The sequence below is a fragment of the Panicum virgatum genome, chromosome 2N (assembly GCF_016808335.1).
Source record: "Panicum virgatum strain AP13 chromosome 2N, P.virgatum_v5, whole genome shotgun sequence".
Taxonomy (NCBI): Eukaryota; Viridiplantae; Streptophyta; class Magnoliopsida; order Poales; family Poaceae; genus Panicum; species Panicum virgatum.
In genome coordinates, this window is record NC_053146.1 from 38284977 (window position 1) to 38302389 (window position 17413).

Below are 17413 nucleotides of genomic sequence, written 5' to 3' on the forward strand. Positions count from 1 at the left end.
TAGTCACCTTAGTCCAACATCCATTGAAGTCAGCCGATGGTGGTGGTGGTGGTGACGGAGAGATTTGTGCAAAGTGGAAAATGGTGGTTGTTGGAAGAAATTAACATAACCTCCCCTAAAATATACATAAATGATATGGTCAGAACAGAAACATTGCAGGTTGCACAAGACAGTTTCGAGTCTGAAAACTGATAAAAGTCATACTGTTTTCATATGCAAACAAAGCTTCCTAGACAAGATGTACCAGAGTTACTTTGATGGAGTAATTCATTTACATCGTGATGGATGGCTTAGTGTTAGTCTGCAATCAAAAATATATTTAAAGAAACGACAAGAGCTTGAAAGAACCAGTACTTAATGCAAGAAAATGTCTAATTGCAGATGCATATGAACACTGACTAAAATTATGAAATGCTTGTACTTGTACTAGATCATGCAAACTGTATGGGTGTCCACATCCAGTAAATTCCATGTATTCAGCATCATTATGTAACCTATGTGTCAGTTCATTAGGTTAGTTCCTTCCAAATTGTTTAATCAGAAACTCTCGACAGTACCAAGGATTTGGCATTCGTACTCATCAATTATTAACCTGAATACAAGCATTCATGCTGCTAAAATCAAACATTAGAGGGAGCGTACCAGGGATTTGAGCATTGGTTTGCTTGAGGGGAATGAATCACACCACTCCCACCAGGTACGGCTTGAAATCCTGCAGCAAGAGGTGCCGGCGGCGGTTGCCCAGCAGGACCCGAAGTGAACGGCGGCGGCGGTGCTCCCGCAGGAACCGAAGGAAACGGCGGCGGCGGCGGCGCTCCCGCTGGAACTGGCTGTGGTAGTGGTGCTGGTCGCACACCAAGACACGGTGGTGCTGGTGATGGCGGCGGCGGCACCTTCCGCTTGCTCGCTCCGCTTCTCTTCTCCCTGGTCGGCATCTGGTTCCGTCCGAGAAGCACCGGCGAGAGGAGCCACGATGGGAGCAGGGGTGGTGCGGATTGGGCCTGGATGGAAAAGCCAGGGTGGGAGATATACAAGAGAATGGTGGGAGCGAGGGTCTGGGCGCGGGCGGGAAGAGATCGCCCGGAGGAAATTTTCCCGCCGCCGCACCGGATCTGCGGAAGAAACGCGATGAGCCCCAGTGCAGTTTCGTCCGCGTACCAAGTCCTGGATAACAGTGCCGGCCTCGTTTCATCTGGACAAAACTTGTATCCTCTCTCTCCTCTTCAATTTCTTGCCGCATCACCACAAAATCTGATATGTCATCTAATTAATGTGCATGAAACCCTGATGAAATCCTGCACTGGGAATAGCGTTAGGAAACTTTATTGAATGAGTAGAAAGCCAAACAAATATCTCATTAATCATGTTATGACATCATTTAGAACAAAAAGATGACATGAACAAACTCTGGAGACATCTTCTAACTGTTCATATTTACTTGTTGCATACATACTTCGCACGCTAGTACTTATTGTCTTTTTTCATGCAAAATATATTGGACAAAAAGATGACATGAACAACAACTGATACATATTCATCCTTTAAAAAAACGACATGCGAACACATCAACACAACACAATGATTTCACAATTGTTAAAAAATATAAAGCTACAGAAAGTCACGCTGAGCATGCATAACTGAAGAACAAGCCTCAAAGATAGTTTATTCATTCACAGTACATCATCTTAATGAACTAATTAACTCTTCTGCAGTTCTTCCTGATCTGACCGTTGGAGCCCGTCAATGGTGTAATGTCACCCATCTTAATCATACCCGTCACAAAATTTGTGAAGAACGAGCTTTGGCTACCAACATAGGATTGGATCAGCGCGTCGGTGGCTCCACCATTTAAGAGCTCTTGGTCGGAGTGTAGAAGCCCCTTCTTGCTAAGAAGGTTCTTGTAATAGTTGTTCTCGAAGACGGTAGGGGTTTGAAGGTACAATGGTGCCAGGTTGTTGTCACCTGAACCTGAGGTGCGTGGGCAACCTGATTGCCTTGTTTTTGCAAAGTCAAGGTCGATGTCGGTGTCATTGTATATGTGGGCTCTGAAGTTGGTGCAGCGTGCTAGCCAAATGGTGTGAGCACCTGGCAAAATTAAATTAGTTAAGTAGTATTCAAAAGTATAGAGAAATGGCTGATTGACCTGCACTACCGGATTTCCCCCATTTGCCGTATGCCGAAGACACACGGCGAATGCCAAAATGCACACGCCAAAATGCACACAACGAACGCCGTGTGTCGATGACTGTTTATTTATTTGTTTTTGTGTGTGTGTGTTTTTCACAAGAAGATTGGTCATTCTACTCAAATAAATTAGAGCATAAAACATTTTCTTTTTTAATTAAAAAATAAACAGGTTGTTGTTGATTCTTTGTAAATAAATATATATATAATGACAAAAGAAAAGAGCATTCGATTCTAGTTAGGAAGCGACACAAAAGGAACAATATGTGTGGTTGTAGTTGTAGTTAATTGCAATCTAGCTGGGATAGATGTCGACCGTTCGACTTTATATCGATGTATATGTATGCTTACTGCTTTTCGTATTCCATCGAATTAAAAGATACCGATTTGATCTGGCAAACTGATCTTTCAACTTAGACTAAGAGAGTTGGTTGAAGTTGGCATTATCGTCAGGTCTATAACATGCAAAAACAAAAAGTAAAGCATTTACACGCACAACTTCTCTTTTAGTTTCTTCTGGAAACTCATACCGACAACCTTCAGGTGTCACAGTCACCGTTACCAACTTTTTGTCATTCAATTCAATCTCGATGCCTCATTTTTACCAACTAACATGCCATGTATATATGCATGTCATATGTATGTGACGTGGATTAAAGTAAGTGTCTACCAGCTGTATTTATTTATCAAGTCAAGGAACTAAAACTAAATACCTCAAAAAAAAAGCACTAAAACTAAAGGTCTAAAGCCTGTGTGGAGTGTCGCTTTATTCTCCTTCCTTCTACAGTTGTTCATTTTGGGACATGTCTAAGTAGTTTTCAACGTCTTAGTTACTACAAGTTTGTTATTTAGAGAAGATGGTAAAAAGTAACAATAAGAGAGTTAACTGTTTTAGAAATTTTATTACTCGAAGTTGGTAGGTAATTAAATAATAGTGCAACGTATTTACTACCGAGCGCGACCATGTCCTTCTGGGAGAGTCCCTGGGCGGCGAAGAGCGAGGTGAGGTTGACGAGGCCAGACGTCGGCGGCGGGATGTTGTTATTGGCACCGCTGAAGCTCGCCGTCGTGGAGTCCCTCCTCCCGACCTTGACGTCCCAGCTCGGCCCACCCAGGATGACGACGTTGTCTCTAGTGGCGATGGCAAGGATGTCAGCGCAGGAGACGACGCCGGGGCACACCTTCTCGACGGCCGACTTGACGGCGTCGATGACCTCGAAGCCTCTAACGGAGCCGTTGTTGGGGTTGGCCATCTTCTAGCCCTGGAAACTGGACGTGTCGTCTAGCAGCAGAGACGCGTCGCAGCCCTATACATGCACTACTAGAAAACAGGTCAAAGATCCTGGCCAAAGGTACCAGCTGCTTTTGCAACCGGTATCTTTAGCCAGCGGCGATCAAAGGTAAGGGGTTTGGTACCGGGTTAAAGCATTAACCGGTACCAAAACCCCAGTATAGGCACCGGTTAGTGCCACCAACCGTACCAAAAGAACAAGGAGGAATAGGTACCGGTTGGTGGAACCAACCGGTGCCTAAAGGGCGGACAATAGCACCGGGTTTTGCCTGACCCGGTGCCGCCATGTGCCCACAACAAAGGCACCGGTTGGTAAATTCAACCGGTGCCTATGGCTAATGTTTGGCACCGGTTGTTGAGCACCAACCGGTGTCTTTGAGCCACGCCTATAAATAACCCAACCCCTCCCCCCTCCAAGCTGCTGTGAACTCACTGTTCATGGCAGCTGAGCGAGGGGAGGGGAGGTGAATTTTTGTTTTTTTTTTCAAAAAAGGTTTGTTATTTTTCTCCATAACTTAGCAATTGGTTTTTAGAAGTAGTTATTACTTAATTTAGTTTATACATGTGATAATTATTTTTAGTTGTAGTATTTTATTGTAGTTATATGCGTTATCAATTTATTTGATATGTGAATACTATCAAATTATTGTATTTATATGTTTTATCAATTTATATGCGCCAATTCGAGACCCGCAGCTCAGCTAAGTCAGAAGGCCACATGCGTCGTTTCTTGTACAAAAATATAAAGTTCCATATAGAGAAATAAAGTTCTTACACAGTCATGCAGTCAGAAGGCCATATGCATCGTTATAATTTTGTAGTTCAGTTTTATTAATAGTGTATTCAATATTAGTTATAAATTGGTAGTATGAATGAACAATTTGTACACTACAATGATGTATATAAATATATTCTGGACCCAGATGGGTCGGCAATGGATGTACATGGCCGACCGGCGTTCAAAGGAGTTCATTGATGGCGTGCATGAATTCATAGAAGCGGCCGAGAAACACAAATATGTCGGTTTCGTTCATTGTCCATGCAAAATCTATAAGAATGAGAAGGATTACTCATCATCAAGAACCATCCACAGTCACTTGTTCAATAGTGGTTTCATACCGAACTACTATGTTTGGACCAAGCATGGCGAAAGAGGAATTATGCTAGATAATAATATAGAAGAAGAGGACAGGATTCCTGACTTTGCAGCCAATTATAATGTCTTTTTCAATGACACTGCAATGGGTGAGCCTGAAGAAGATACTGAAGGATACGTTGTAGAAGATGATTTTGGTCAGATGCTGCGTGAAACTGAGGAAGGTTGCGAACAAAAAAGGAATCGAGATATCTGAAGTGTATGTTGGAGGACTACAGAACATTGTTATACCGTGATTGCAAACAAGACCAAAAGAAGTTGGGTACGACATTGGAATTGTTGCAATGGAAGTCATCAAATGGTTTGTCTGACAAGGGATTCGAGAAGTTGCTGAAACTTATAAAAAACTTACTCCCTGAGGGTAATACATTGCCGGCGACAACATAGGAGGCAAAAAATGTTGTTTGCCCTTTAGGATTATAGGCACAGAAGATGCATGCTTGTCCTAATGACTGCATCCTATATTGAGGTGTGTATGAAAATTTGGATTCATGCCATGTATGCAATGCATGCCGGTATAAGATCCCTCGAGATGATCCAGGCAACGTTGAGGGGATGCGTGTCAAGAAGAGGGTGCCTACCAAGGTGATGTGGTATTTCCCTCTAATACCACGTCTGAAACGTTTGTTCATGAACAAAACAAATGCTAAATTGATGTGATGGCACAAAGAAGAATGTAAGCAAGACAATAGAAGAATGTAAGCAAGACAATATGTTGAGACACCCCGCTGATGGGTCGCAGTGGAGAAAAGTGGACAGAACATTCCCAACATTTACAAATGATGCGAGGAATATAAGGTTCGGCTTAAGTACGGATGGCATGAATCCTTTCGGTGAGCAGAGCAGTGGCCATAGTACCTGGCCTGTGACACTCTGTATATACAACCTTCCTCCCTGGTTGTGTATGAAGCGGAAATTCATTATGATGTCGGTGCTTATCCCCGGCCCGAAGCAACCCGGTAACGATATAGATGAGTATCTGAAACCACTGATTGAGGATCTTCTATTGTTGTGGAAAGAGGAGGGTGTTCGTATGTGGGATGCTCACACAGAGGATCATTTTAACCTTCGTGCATTGTTTTTCGTAACCACCAACTATTGGCCAGCACTAAGTAACCTCTCCAGACAATCCAATAAGGGTTATAGGGCATGCACCCATTGTTTAGAAGAAACCGACAGCACGTACCTCAAGCACTGTAGGAAGATCGTGTGTATGGGTCATCGTCAATTTCTTCCGATCAAGCACCCATTAAGGAGGAGGCATGCTCACTACGATGGAAAGGCAGATCATCGTACCAAGCCTAAGCACCGTTGTGGGAAAATGGTGTTTGAAATGGTCAAAAATATAAAAGTAGTATTTGGAAAAGGACTCGGCAGCAGATCAGTGCAGAGTGATGACGGACGTGCACCTATGTGGAAGAAGAAGAGTATTTTTTGGGAGTTACCTTATTGGGAAGTCTTAGATGTCCGCCACGCAATTGATGTGATGCACCTAACAAAAAATCTTTGTGTGAACCTTCGAGGCTTCCTTGGTGTCTACAGTAAGCCAAAGGATACATTGGAAGTGCGGCAAGATCTTCAACGTATGAAACAACGGGCCGCCCTACATCCAGAAAAAAGGGATAAAGGACGTCATTATCTAGGTCCTGCGTGCTACACTCTTAGTAAGGAAGAGAAGCAAAGGATGTTCGACTGTTTGAACAGTATCAAGGTCCCATCAGGCTACTCTTCGAATATAAAGAGGCTACTCTTCGAATATAAAGAGGCTACTGAACTTGAAAGAGAAGAAATTCGCACACGTAAAGTCCCATGACTGTCACGTGTTGATGACGCAATTGATTCCAGTTGCACTTAGAGGTATTCTACAAGCTAATGTTCGAGCAACAATTATAAAGCTATGCACCTTTCTCAACATAATTTCTCAGAAGGCAATCGATCCATCGAGTTTAAGCAGGCTACAAGAGGATGTTGTCCAAAGTTTAGTCAGTCTTGAAATGATATTTCCTCCATCATTCTTCAATATTATGACGCATCTTCTAGTTCACCTGGTCAAAGAGATTAGTATTCTCGGTCCTGTTTTCCTTCATAATATGTTCCCTTTTGAACGATACTTTGCAGACCTAAAGAAATACGTTCGTAATCGGGCTCGTCCAGAAGGAAGCATTGTGAAGGGTTACGTTATAGAGGAGGTCATTGATTTTTGTGTTGACTATGTGGAAGAACTCTGTACAATTGGGATTCCAGTATCACATCATGAGGGGCGGCTGATTGGAAAGGGCACACTTGGAAGAAAATCAGTAAATGCCACAGATCATGCCACGTTGAGCAAAGCACATCTCACAGTTCTGCAACAATCAGCCTTGGTGGCTCCATACATGGAGGAGCACATGCATATTGTGCGAAGCATGTACTCTTTGAAGTCTGAGACATGGATTACAAAACATCATAATGATACATTCGCCACCTGGTTGCAGAAGGAAGTCATGGCCAACGATCAAATTCATGAGCAACTAGCTTGGCCGGCCAGGGGTCCGGCAAATTCAATCCTGATGTACCAAGGATATGAAATTAATGGTTATACATTTTATACAAGAGCAAAAGATAACAAGAGCACCAATCAAAATAGTGGTGTCCGTATAGATGCCACTGACTTTAGTGGCCAAACGAACTCATATTTTGGTTACATTGAAGAGATCTGGGAACTCGACTATGAGCCATTGAAGATCCCTCTATTTCGTTGCCAATGGGTTAAACTCACAGGAAAAGGTGTCGATATCGACGAGTACGGAATGACAACGGTAGACCTCAAAGAGCTTGGCTATCGAGACGAACCATTCGTCCTAACTAAAGATGTCACTCAAGTTTTCTATGTGCAGGACATGTCTAGCAAACCAAAAAAGGACAAGTCCAGAAATAAATCAAGTTTTCTAGGTGCAGGAGATGAGCCAAAGCACCACATAGTTTTGGCAGGCAAAAGGAAAATTGTGGGAGTCAACGATGTCACAGATGAAGAAGAATACAACAAGGTTGAAGATATGACTCCGTTCGTAGTGGAGGTTGACACAAGTATTCTTTTAGCCGAAAAGGAGGCTCCCTACGCACGCCATGATCACAATGAAGGGATGATTGTAAAGTGAACCATTGTTAATATTCGGTTAGTTGAATGATTATGTCTTGTAATATTTTCCGTGAACATGCTCTTAATGATTATCTCTGATTGTTATGGCAATTATCTGATTCTTAAAGGCTTATTATGCAATTAAATGATTTATTATGGACTCTGGTTGCTAACAAGCGGCCATGTACCAATAGAAAGCAAAAGACAAAAAAGTATCTCCGTTCACAGTAGAGGTTGACAATTATCTCTGATTGTTATGTCAATTATCTGATTTGCTAGGTAATTAATAGAATTATTAGGCATTTAACAAATTTATTAGGTAATTATCAGATTTATTATGCGATTAAATAATTTATGAGGCAATTAATAGAATTATTAGGGATTTAACAAATTTATAAAACAATTACTAGATTTTTTATGCAATTATTTAATTTATTAGACAATTAATAGAATTATTGGGCATTTAACAAAATTATTAGGCAATTATCAGACTTTTTATGCAATTATCTTATTTATTTGGCAATTAATGAAATTATTGGGCATTTAACAAATTTATTAGGCAATTATCAGACTTTTGATGCAATTATCTTATTTATTTGGCAATTAATGAAATTATTGGGCATTTAACAAATTTATTAGGCAATTATCAGACTTTTGATGCAATTATCTTATTTATTTGGCAATTAATCAAATTATTGGGCATTTAACAAATTTATTAGGCAATTATCAGACTTTTGATGCAATTATCTTATTTATTTGGCAATTAATGAAATTATTGGGCATTTAACAAATTTATTAGGCAATTATCAGACTTTTGATGCAATTATCTTATTTATTTGGCAATTAATCAAATTATTGGGCATTTAACAAATTTATTAGGCAATTATCAGTTTTTTATGCAATTATCTTATTTATTTGTCAATTAATGAAATTATTGGGCATTTAATAAATCCAATGAACAACCTATTGGTACCGGTTGAAATATTCAACCGGAACCAAAGACCCCTTCAAAAAAAGGGTGGGCGTGGGTGTCAAACCCGGGCTGTGGCGCACAGAATATTTCGGGTTACCACTGGGATACTCGGTGAATTCAATCCTATTGGCGGCAAAATACCTAAAATACAGAGGGTTCAGAAGCCTTAGGTACCGGTTTTTGCTTTTCAACTGGTGCCTTATGCCCTTTTCATTTCCCGCCCGTTGGAGTCTTAAGGTACCGGGTGCGTTTATAACCGGTACCAGTTGAAACTTCAACCGGTGCCTTAGGCCCTCTTAGGCACCGGTTGATTTTATCACCCGGTATTGAAGCCTTGTGTTATATATATTGGCGTAGTCCTTCTCTTCTTCCTCCACACTCTGCCGATCGTCCTCCGCCGCCCCTTCCCGCCCGACCCGCGTCTTCGGTGCGCCGCCGCCGCCCCGTCCCCTTCCCGCCGCCACCTCGGTCCGGCTCTTCCCCGGCCGCCTCGACGCCGGCCCCATCCACCGCGCCGCCGACGTCGACGGCGCCACCTCCTCGTCGACGCCTCCTCGTCGTTGATGCCGCCACCCCGCCCCCTGCACACGGCCTCCTCGTCGACGCCTCCTCCCCTACGCGCCTCCTCGTCGACACCGCCGCCTCGTGCCCTGCACACGATCGCCGCCGCGTCCCCTGCACCCCGCCGCCGAGTCCCTTGCACGCCGGCGCCACCGCCTCGACGCCACGGCCCCCTCCCCTGCGCCTCCGACTCGACCGCCGCCGACCCGTCGCTGCCGTCGACGTAAGTGACATGGTCGCCGACGCCGCGCCCCTTTTTCATTTTTTTATAATTTTATACTATTACAATGTATAATGTATAATGATTTTCATGTATAATTTTATAAACAGTAAATTAATGTTTTTCTTTTATGCAAAATTAGAGAGAATTTAGAGACATACGAGAGAATTTATAGAGAATTTAGAGAATTTAGTGAATTTAGTGAGAATTTAGAGAATTTAGAGAGAATTTAGTGACTTAATATTTTTTTATTACAATGTATAATTTAAGATAATTTTAGAGAATTTTCATGTATAACTTTAGAGAATTTATAGAATTTTCATTTATAATTTAAGAGAATTTAGAGAATTTTAGAGAATTTTCATGTATAATGTATAATGACTACAATGTATAATGTATAATGACAGATAGTCCTTTTATTACTTTTTCTTTACATGTGTAATTTAGATCATCCTCCGCCGCCCCTCCGGTAATGACAACGCATGTCAATTTTATTACTTTTTCTTTACATGTGTAATTTAGATGTACTTATATTCAAAGACTTCAATTTACCAAGTATTTATTATTTTATTTTGTAATTTAGATATAGTGTATTATTTTTTCTTTACATGTGTAATTTACCAAGAATTTAGAGAGAGAATTGTGTCATTCAAAGATTTTATTTAATCTTGTATTTAATGGTTAGACGACGACGATATGTATTTCACTATATAATGTAATGAGACGACGACGAGTAATGACGAGTAACGACGACGAGTAATAATTTTATGTACAATTCTTGATTACATGTTGTAGCGAAAATGGCCTCTCATGCCATATTTTAATATAATATTTTGGCGATTGATGACACACACAACACTTGGACTAATATATGTGTTAAGATGATCATTATCAGGCTTATAGGTCCAAGGGATGAAAAGATACAAAACCCCGAAGAAATTAGGTCGAAAGGACCAAGACAGAGGTAATTTGCACTCACCGGTTAAACCGGCGTGAGGCAAATTACACTCACCGGTGCAATGGGCTCAGAGAAGACTCAGTTAGCAGAGTGCACCGGATGAACCGACGAGGAGCAGAGTGAAGGCGTCGGTGCAATAAACCCAGAAGCTGAGGCTAGGGTTTTGCGTCTGAACCGATGATGCCTGAAGACAAGCGTCGGTGCAGTTGTCTAGAGACTCCGTTTTTGGGGGTTTCTGAGTTTACATACACCGGTTAAACCGACGATGAATTCAAGAGCGTCAGTGCAATTGATCAAGTAGCCGTTGGAGCAGTAACGGCTAGTCGGCTGGGAAAATGCACTCACCGGTTAAACCGGCGATGACGATTTTCCTGAGCCTCGGATTAACCGGTGCTAAGGAAATCTGTCAGCTTTTCTTAACGGCTAGTTTTGGAGGGTTGGGCTATATATATATCCCACCCCACGCCTCATTTGGTGTGTGCTGGAGTTGCTGAAGAGATAGAGAAGTCTACTACACTTGAAGAACACCTCCAACCACCATAAAGCTTCATTGTACATCATATAAGCTCAAGCACACTTGTAAGAGTGCTTAGTGCTTGATTAGGCTTAGCTCTTGAGAGAGCAAGCTTGAGAGAAGACTTGCTGTGGCAAACAATCATTGTAATCGTCGTGTGACCCTCCGACTTGGTGTGGAGCGGCAACGACACTTTGTGCGGGGAAGGAGACCCCTCTTGGTGAGAAGCTCTGATAGTGAAGACGGTGCCGTTGGTGACGCTTTGAGAGAGACGATGGCGGTGACCTTGTCTTTGTGACTTGGCGTCACTTAGCCTTTGCTTGTCGAAAGCCTTGGTTGCGAACACAGGACGTGGTCAAGCGAAGAGACTCGGCATCACACTTGTTCTTGTTGGACAAGTGACCGTGGACGTAGGGAGGGACTTGGTGTCCTAACCGAACCACGTTAAATCGTGTGTCTTGGTGTCTTCACGGGAGTTTGCATATTCTCTCCCTTACCTCTTTACTTACCGTATTACGTTTCCGCATTTACTCTATCTTGCGTGCCTTCACTTTCCTAGTTAATTTGATTAGGATTGGCTATAGGTTGCAAGTCTTTTGGGGTAAGTAGAGAGTAGTATAGATAAACCTTAGTCATAACTAGCATGTATAGGACATGTTAGGTTCATCTTATGCAAGTAGTTTGAGCCCTAGGTTAGAAAGCAAATTAGCGACCCTATTCACCCCCTCCCCCTCTAGGGTCGGACACCCCGGTGATCCTTACACATGTATTGCATTTGTAATTTAGATTGATTTAAATTAATTCTCGAGCTCGAACCCATTCGTATTCGCTCTCTATCTCACTCACGCATTCGCCGTCCCTCGACTCTCGACCTCGACCCTCAACCCTAGACCTCGACCTCAACCCTCAACCCCGTTCCTCGACCCGGTTCCTCGACCCCGTTCCACAACACACACACACACACACTCCGACTAACACACACAGACACACACACCCACACACACTGACTCACACACACACACACACACACACACTCACTAACTCTCTCTCTTTCTCTGTCCCTCTAACATACACACACACACACTCTCTCTCAAACACGCAAATTCGTTCAAAGAATTGAATTCTCCTACTTCATTTAAGAATGGACACATACTCTAACACATTTTTACGGTTTCAGTTAAGGATGGACCCCATCGGTGATGACAAGGTCGCCAAGCAATACATGTTGGACGCAATAAACGAAGATACGAGGGCCAACACCACCCAGCCAATCACTGAAGAAGAAGCTCGGACAGCTGATTCATTCCTGAATATGTCTGGAGATGCCGATGAAGAAGATGATGACTTTGCGCTGCCGCCCAATCAACTGCAGCATGTTCCACCGAGCCACCCAGCCACCCCACGCGCGGCACGTGCCTGCCCCGCCCGCGCGCCCCACCGAGCATCCCTGGGCCGTGTGTACGCTCGCGCGCACGCACGCGCTCACCGCGCGCGGCACACCGCGCCACACCACGGCCGCCTGCCATGCGCTGTACGTGTTCCACGCGGTCCCAAAGCCCGCCGCGCCGCCTACTGTCAGCACCATCACCGCCTTCCTGTGCCCGCCCTCGCCGCCGGCCATGCACACGCGCGCACTGCTCGCACAGCGCCGCTGCCTCGCCGCTCGAGCCGCGCAACGCGACGCCAAGCCAAGCAACCGGTCCATCCACGTGCTCGTCCTCCCCAGCGCGTTAACCAAACCTGAGCCGTCGTGTCGCCACCGCGAATCGCGCGCCGCTCCGCTCCGCGACGCCGAGCACCATTAAAGCCACCCCGCACCGCTCGCCGGCCTCCCCACTGGCCACCACCGCTCCACCGCCTCTCGCGGCCTATAAATAGGCCCCTACGCCGCTTCCTCGCCACCATGACGCCAACCGCCACCTATAGCCTCCTCCTAGAGCTATCCAGCGCTGCCACCACCTCCATAACCGCTGAACTCCGCCTGCCGCCGTGGGGAGCTGTCCACGGGCCGCCATCGCCCAAGGTGAGCGGGGGAATCTAGTCCCCAGGACTCCCTCGTGCTTTTCCCCTAGCTCCGGGCCGCCGCTAAGCTCCCCAATGGCGCCACCACCATCGCTGCCGCCTGCCACCGTGGCCAAGCTCCCACGGGCCACCTCCGCTCTAGACGCGGCTGGGAATCAACTCCCCGTGCCGCCCCCTCCCTTTTTCCCCGCTCCCCGAGCACCGACGAGCCCCCAGGTCGCCGGCCCAGGGCCGTCGCCGGCGCGCCAGCCTCCTCCCCTGTTCTGCGGGGAGAGAGAGAGAAGAAGAAAGGGAAATTTTCCCATAACCCCCTCCCCTTTCTTTTATTTGTTTAAGAACCCTTCGACCCTTTGGCCCTTTTGCAAATTAAGCCCTTCCTTTTATTATATTCCTAAATAAACCCTCCACCATATAAACATATTTATAAACAAAACCCTACCCTTTCCTAGAATAACCCAAACATTCCCCAGATTTCTAATCAGGTCCTTTCACTATTTACAAACAAGTCCCTGGACCCTTGTTTAGACCCTAAACACGCCGTTAACTTATCATTTCATGCGCAAAACAATCTCCAATCGACCTGAAACTTTACCACGCAATTACTAACATAGTTTTGGCCATGCCATTAGGAAACCGCCCAAAAATATTACTTCTATCTCCATATCTTAATTGTTTCTGAATTGAGCTCAGCGATAAAACTTTTATTTCTTTTTCTTGATTGTGTGTTTGTTTGTATGCGTCGTAGATCACAATGTGAACGAGGGAGAACCCGTCGACGAGTAGTACTGCGAGCAAGCGAACGATGACCAGTTCTGCGACCCCGAGCCTGAAGGACAGTACTTCGACCAGGACCTCCCGGAAGGCTTTGAAGACGGCAAGTTCAATCCCGCCCTTTGATGCATGTTTTGTCCTAGTTTTTATAAACACAACATATTGGCCTGTTTTATAAAACTGCATATGTTTTGCCTGCTAAAAATATGGTTGGATAGCCTCCCCTTGATTTGTTATAACCATTCCTTGACCACCTAGATTAATATCTGAATGTGTTTGGACGTTAATCGCCGCTAGAACGCTTAGGATCTTAAACACAATACAACTTATTTTATAAAAGGAAAATGTGTGAGTGTGTGGGAAGGGAAAAATGTGGGATTTCGAAAGATGAGATTAGACGAGATGGGTGGCACTTCTATGTGAATTGCCGAATGGTGTGCTCGTGCCTGTGTGGCAGAGCAAGGAAGGGAGATATCCATCTTGTTACAACTAAGGACCGAGTTGGTGTGTCATCTCACCTAACTCCACTATCGTGCAAACCACTCGACCGTTGAATGAGCAACGGCTTAGCATAAACCCCACTAGTTAGTTTGATAGCATTAGGAGAGCTGAGAGCAACGTGTGATCAAGGAGAAGGGATTAGCTCTGTGTGACTTATACCCCAGTTAAAACCTCTGTGATAGGTCAATGACCCCTTGGTGGATCCCGTGATGGCTAGTCAGGTCTAGCTAAGATGGGTAATGGCTTTGTTGGAATCTGCACCGACACTACGGTGATGGAGCTATGGTACCCCGCTTGTGGGTAAAGTTACACACATCTGTAGAGTAAAAATCTATTCGAATAGCCGTGCCCACGGTACTGGGTGAGTTACGGTGTGGTCACATAACTAGTGTTTCTTCTGGGAATGGACGGGTTGGCGTGAGTTGTTTTGGGAAAAGTGTCCGGCAGTTGTGCCGTGTGCTACGGCGGATGAGGAGTCCGATAGCAACTTAAAACTTGGATTCTGTGTGGATCAACACTACGTGTTACTTGGTACAAGAAAACTTGCTTTGAAAATCCTTTCTTTTAAATGAACCCCTGCATCAAAATTTGCTTTCCGCAAATAAAACCCTAGCCTCATCCTTGATTTACCCTGTGCATTATATTCTGTTTATACCCCCTCCGTGGGTGTGGTTGGACTTGCTGAGTACGTTTGTACTCACCCCATTCTTAATTTTTATAGAGGAAGATCCAGACTTCATTCCCAAAGACGTTGAGTAGAGGTTCCGTCCTGCACCCAACCTTGCATGTGGATAGGGTCACCCGCAAGAAGTTCCGTATGGCGCAAGACTCTGATGACCCCCCTCTTCGTAGTTAATATCATTGTGTGGGTGTTAGTTGTTATTCTCGCGATAGTGGCGCTTCACTGCCCACTTCCGCGTAGAGTTGTACGGTGATGTACCATCTGATGTAATAAAAGTGTTATCAGCCTTCTAGGAATGATATTGTATCACTTTTAAGTCTTCTATCATGAGGGGACGCTTCACATAGATGGTACCTGCGAATGTCGAATGACGAAGGGAAAATGTTTGGAGTCAAGTATCGTGACCATGATTTCTTCCGCGGGTGGACGACTTCTGGGTGTACTTCGAAAATTTATATCGCATTTACCATCGACAAGCCCTCGACGCCTCTATCATCACCATTTGGGTTTTGTAAGTATCACTTACCTCTATATTAATATTTTTTGTTAACAAGAATATAATTATATTTGTGCATTATAAAATTTCTATTGTATCGTTTAGACAGGAGACCCAAAGAAGCCGAAAACATGGATGGCACCATCAGATCGGCTTCGTGTCTCCTTTGCTAGTCAACCAGAAAGTGCTCAACGAAAATTACAAGGAAACGTGCCAAAACATGTATGATTCGTTGACTAGGCAAAATTACAAATCATATATATTCATACCATATAATTTTGGATAAGCCTTGGTCGACTCAATCCTCTATTATATTACTAAATAAATACTAAGTTGTCTAATGCATGTATGTATATATCCTATCTATATCTGCAGTTATCATTGGATTTTACTCATACTTTTCGTAGAGACCGGCAATCTTATAGTCTTTGACTCAATGAGAAATCCAAAGTCCGCAATCTAACATATCCTAGACTCCTTGAACAGGTAAGTTCAGTTTGCACAATCAAATCTTTTTTCTGTTAATAACAATTCCTGAATATCAAACTTAACTTTGAGCGCAGGGTTTGGAAAAAATTTGTGAAAAATAACAAAGGACGTGGTCAATGGAGGCCCGAACTGAACGTTAACATGGATTATCTGGTATGTTGATTCATAAAGATTTGTCTAGTTAAGTATATAATCCCAAATTGTTCTAAATTGAGTAATTTATTTGTTTCTCCTTAAGTGTGCGAGACAACAACAAGGAACTGATTGGTGCGGGTACTACGTATGCGACTACTTGCACATCATGACTCTATGCGGGAAGGCTACTGATGAAGACACGAGAGTACGTCCAAACCGTTCACTAGTATATTTTCATAATTGTACTAGCGCACATGATGTTAATCCTTTTTTCCTAAATGATAGATGTCTCAAATGGGGGATGAATGTTACTCTACTGATCGGATCAACGCCGTGTGCGAGTAGCTCGCCGGATTCATTTTGAACGAGATCTTGGATCCTAGAGGCGAGTTCTACCACGACGGTCACATCCATAGAGGACTTCCATTGACCTCCTGAGGGGACTAGTAGTTGGACTACAAACATGACTTGTACATTTGTAAATATTTTTAAACGTTATGCATTGATGTTTGTAAATTTGTAAATATATTAGTTCATCTAATTAGCTTAATTATATGCTCGCATTTCACTTTTAGTTAGTTTCAAATATTCTCTGAAAACGAACACGAACGACCAATGAACGTATAGTACTGTAGAGCTTGAGTGCGTTTAGCAATTATAAATGAATAAATGTAATAAATATAACAAACAAAACTGGATTTGGAAAAAAATGGAAAAAGTCATTGGTACCGGTTGGAAAGACCAACCGGTACCAAAGGGGCTGCCACCTTGCGTCGGCTTGGCAGCCTCTTTGGTACCAGTTGGTCTTTCCAACCGGTACCATGGAAGCCTAAGGCACCGGTTGAAAAACCCGGTGTCCAAAGACGAGGTCATTGGTCTCGGTTTGCGGGAACCGGTTGGAAAACCGGTGCCTAATAGTGTTTCCAACGAGTTCCCATGGCGTGTTTTCTAGTAGTGATGCATGCACGTGTGATCGATCCATGCATCGATTTCATCTGCTAGGTAGCTGTAGTGATTTCGAGTAAGTACTTGGACGAAGCAGTCGTGGAACAAGAGGCGGAGGATGGAGGCGCCCATGCACTTCTCCTTGGCGATGGCGGCCTGCATCACCGACTTGACGGCGCCGTAGACGCCGGGGCACGAGTAGGAGTAGAAGCCCGTGGACAGCTGTGCCGACGAGGTGCCGGCGAGCGCGAGGAGCAAGAGGAGAGCCACGACGCAGCTGCACCTCTTATTTCCCACACTACTGATGCACGAGTGGTGGCCATGGTCGTCCTCCGGCGGTAAGCACACAAGACAAGTGCAGAGCGTGCTTTGCTTGTTGCCTTATTGTTGCCTGGAG

The 17413-nt window shown here is 44.1% G+C and overlaps 1 pseudogene; it reads right to left on the minus strand.

Moving 5' to 3' along the window:
- Positions 1-1506: 1506 nt before the first annotated feature.
- Positions 1507-17178, minus strand: LOC120662579 (annotated as a pseudogene).
- Between the last annotated feature and the right edge of the window lie 235 nt (positions 17179-17413).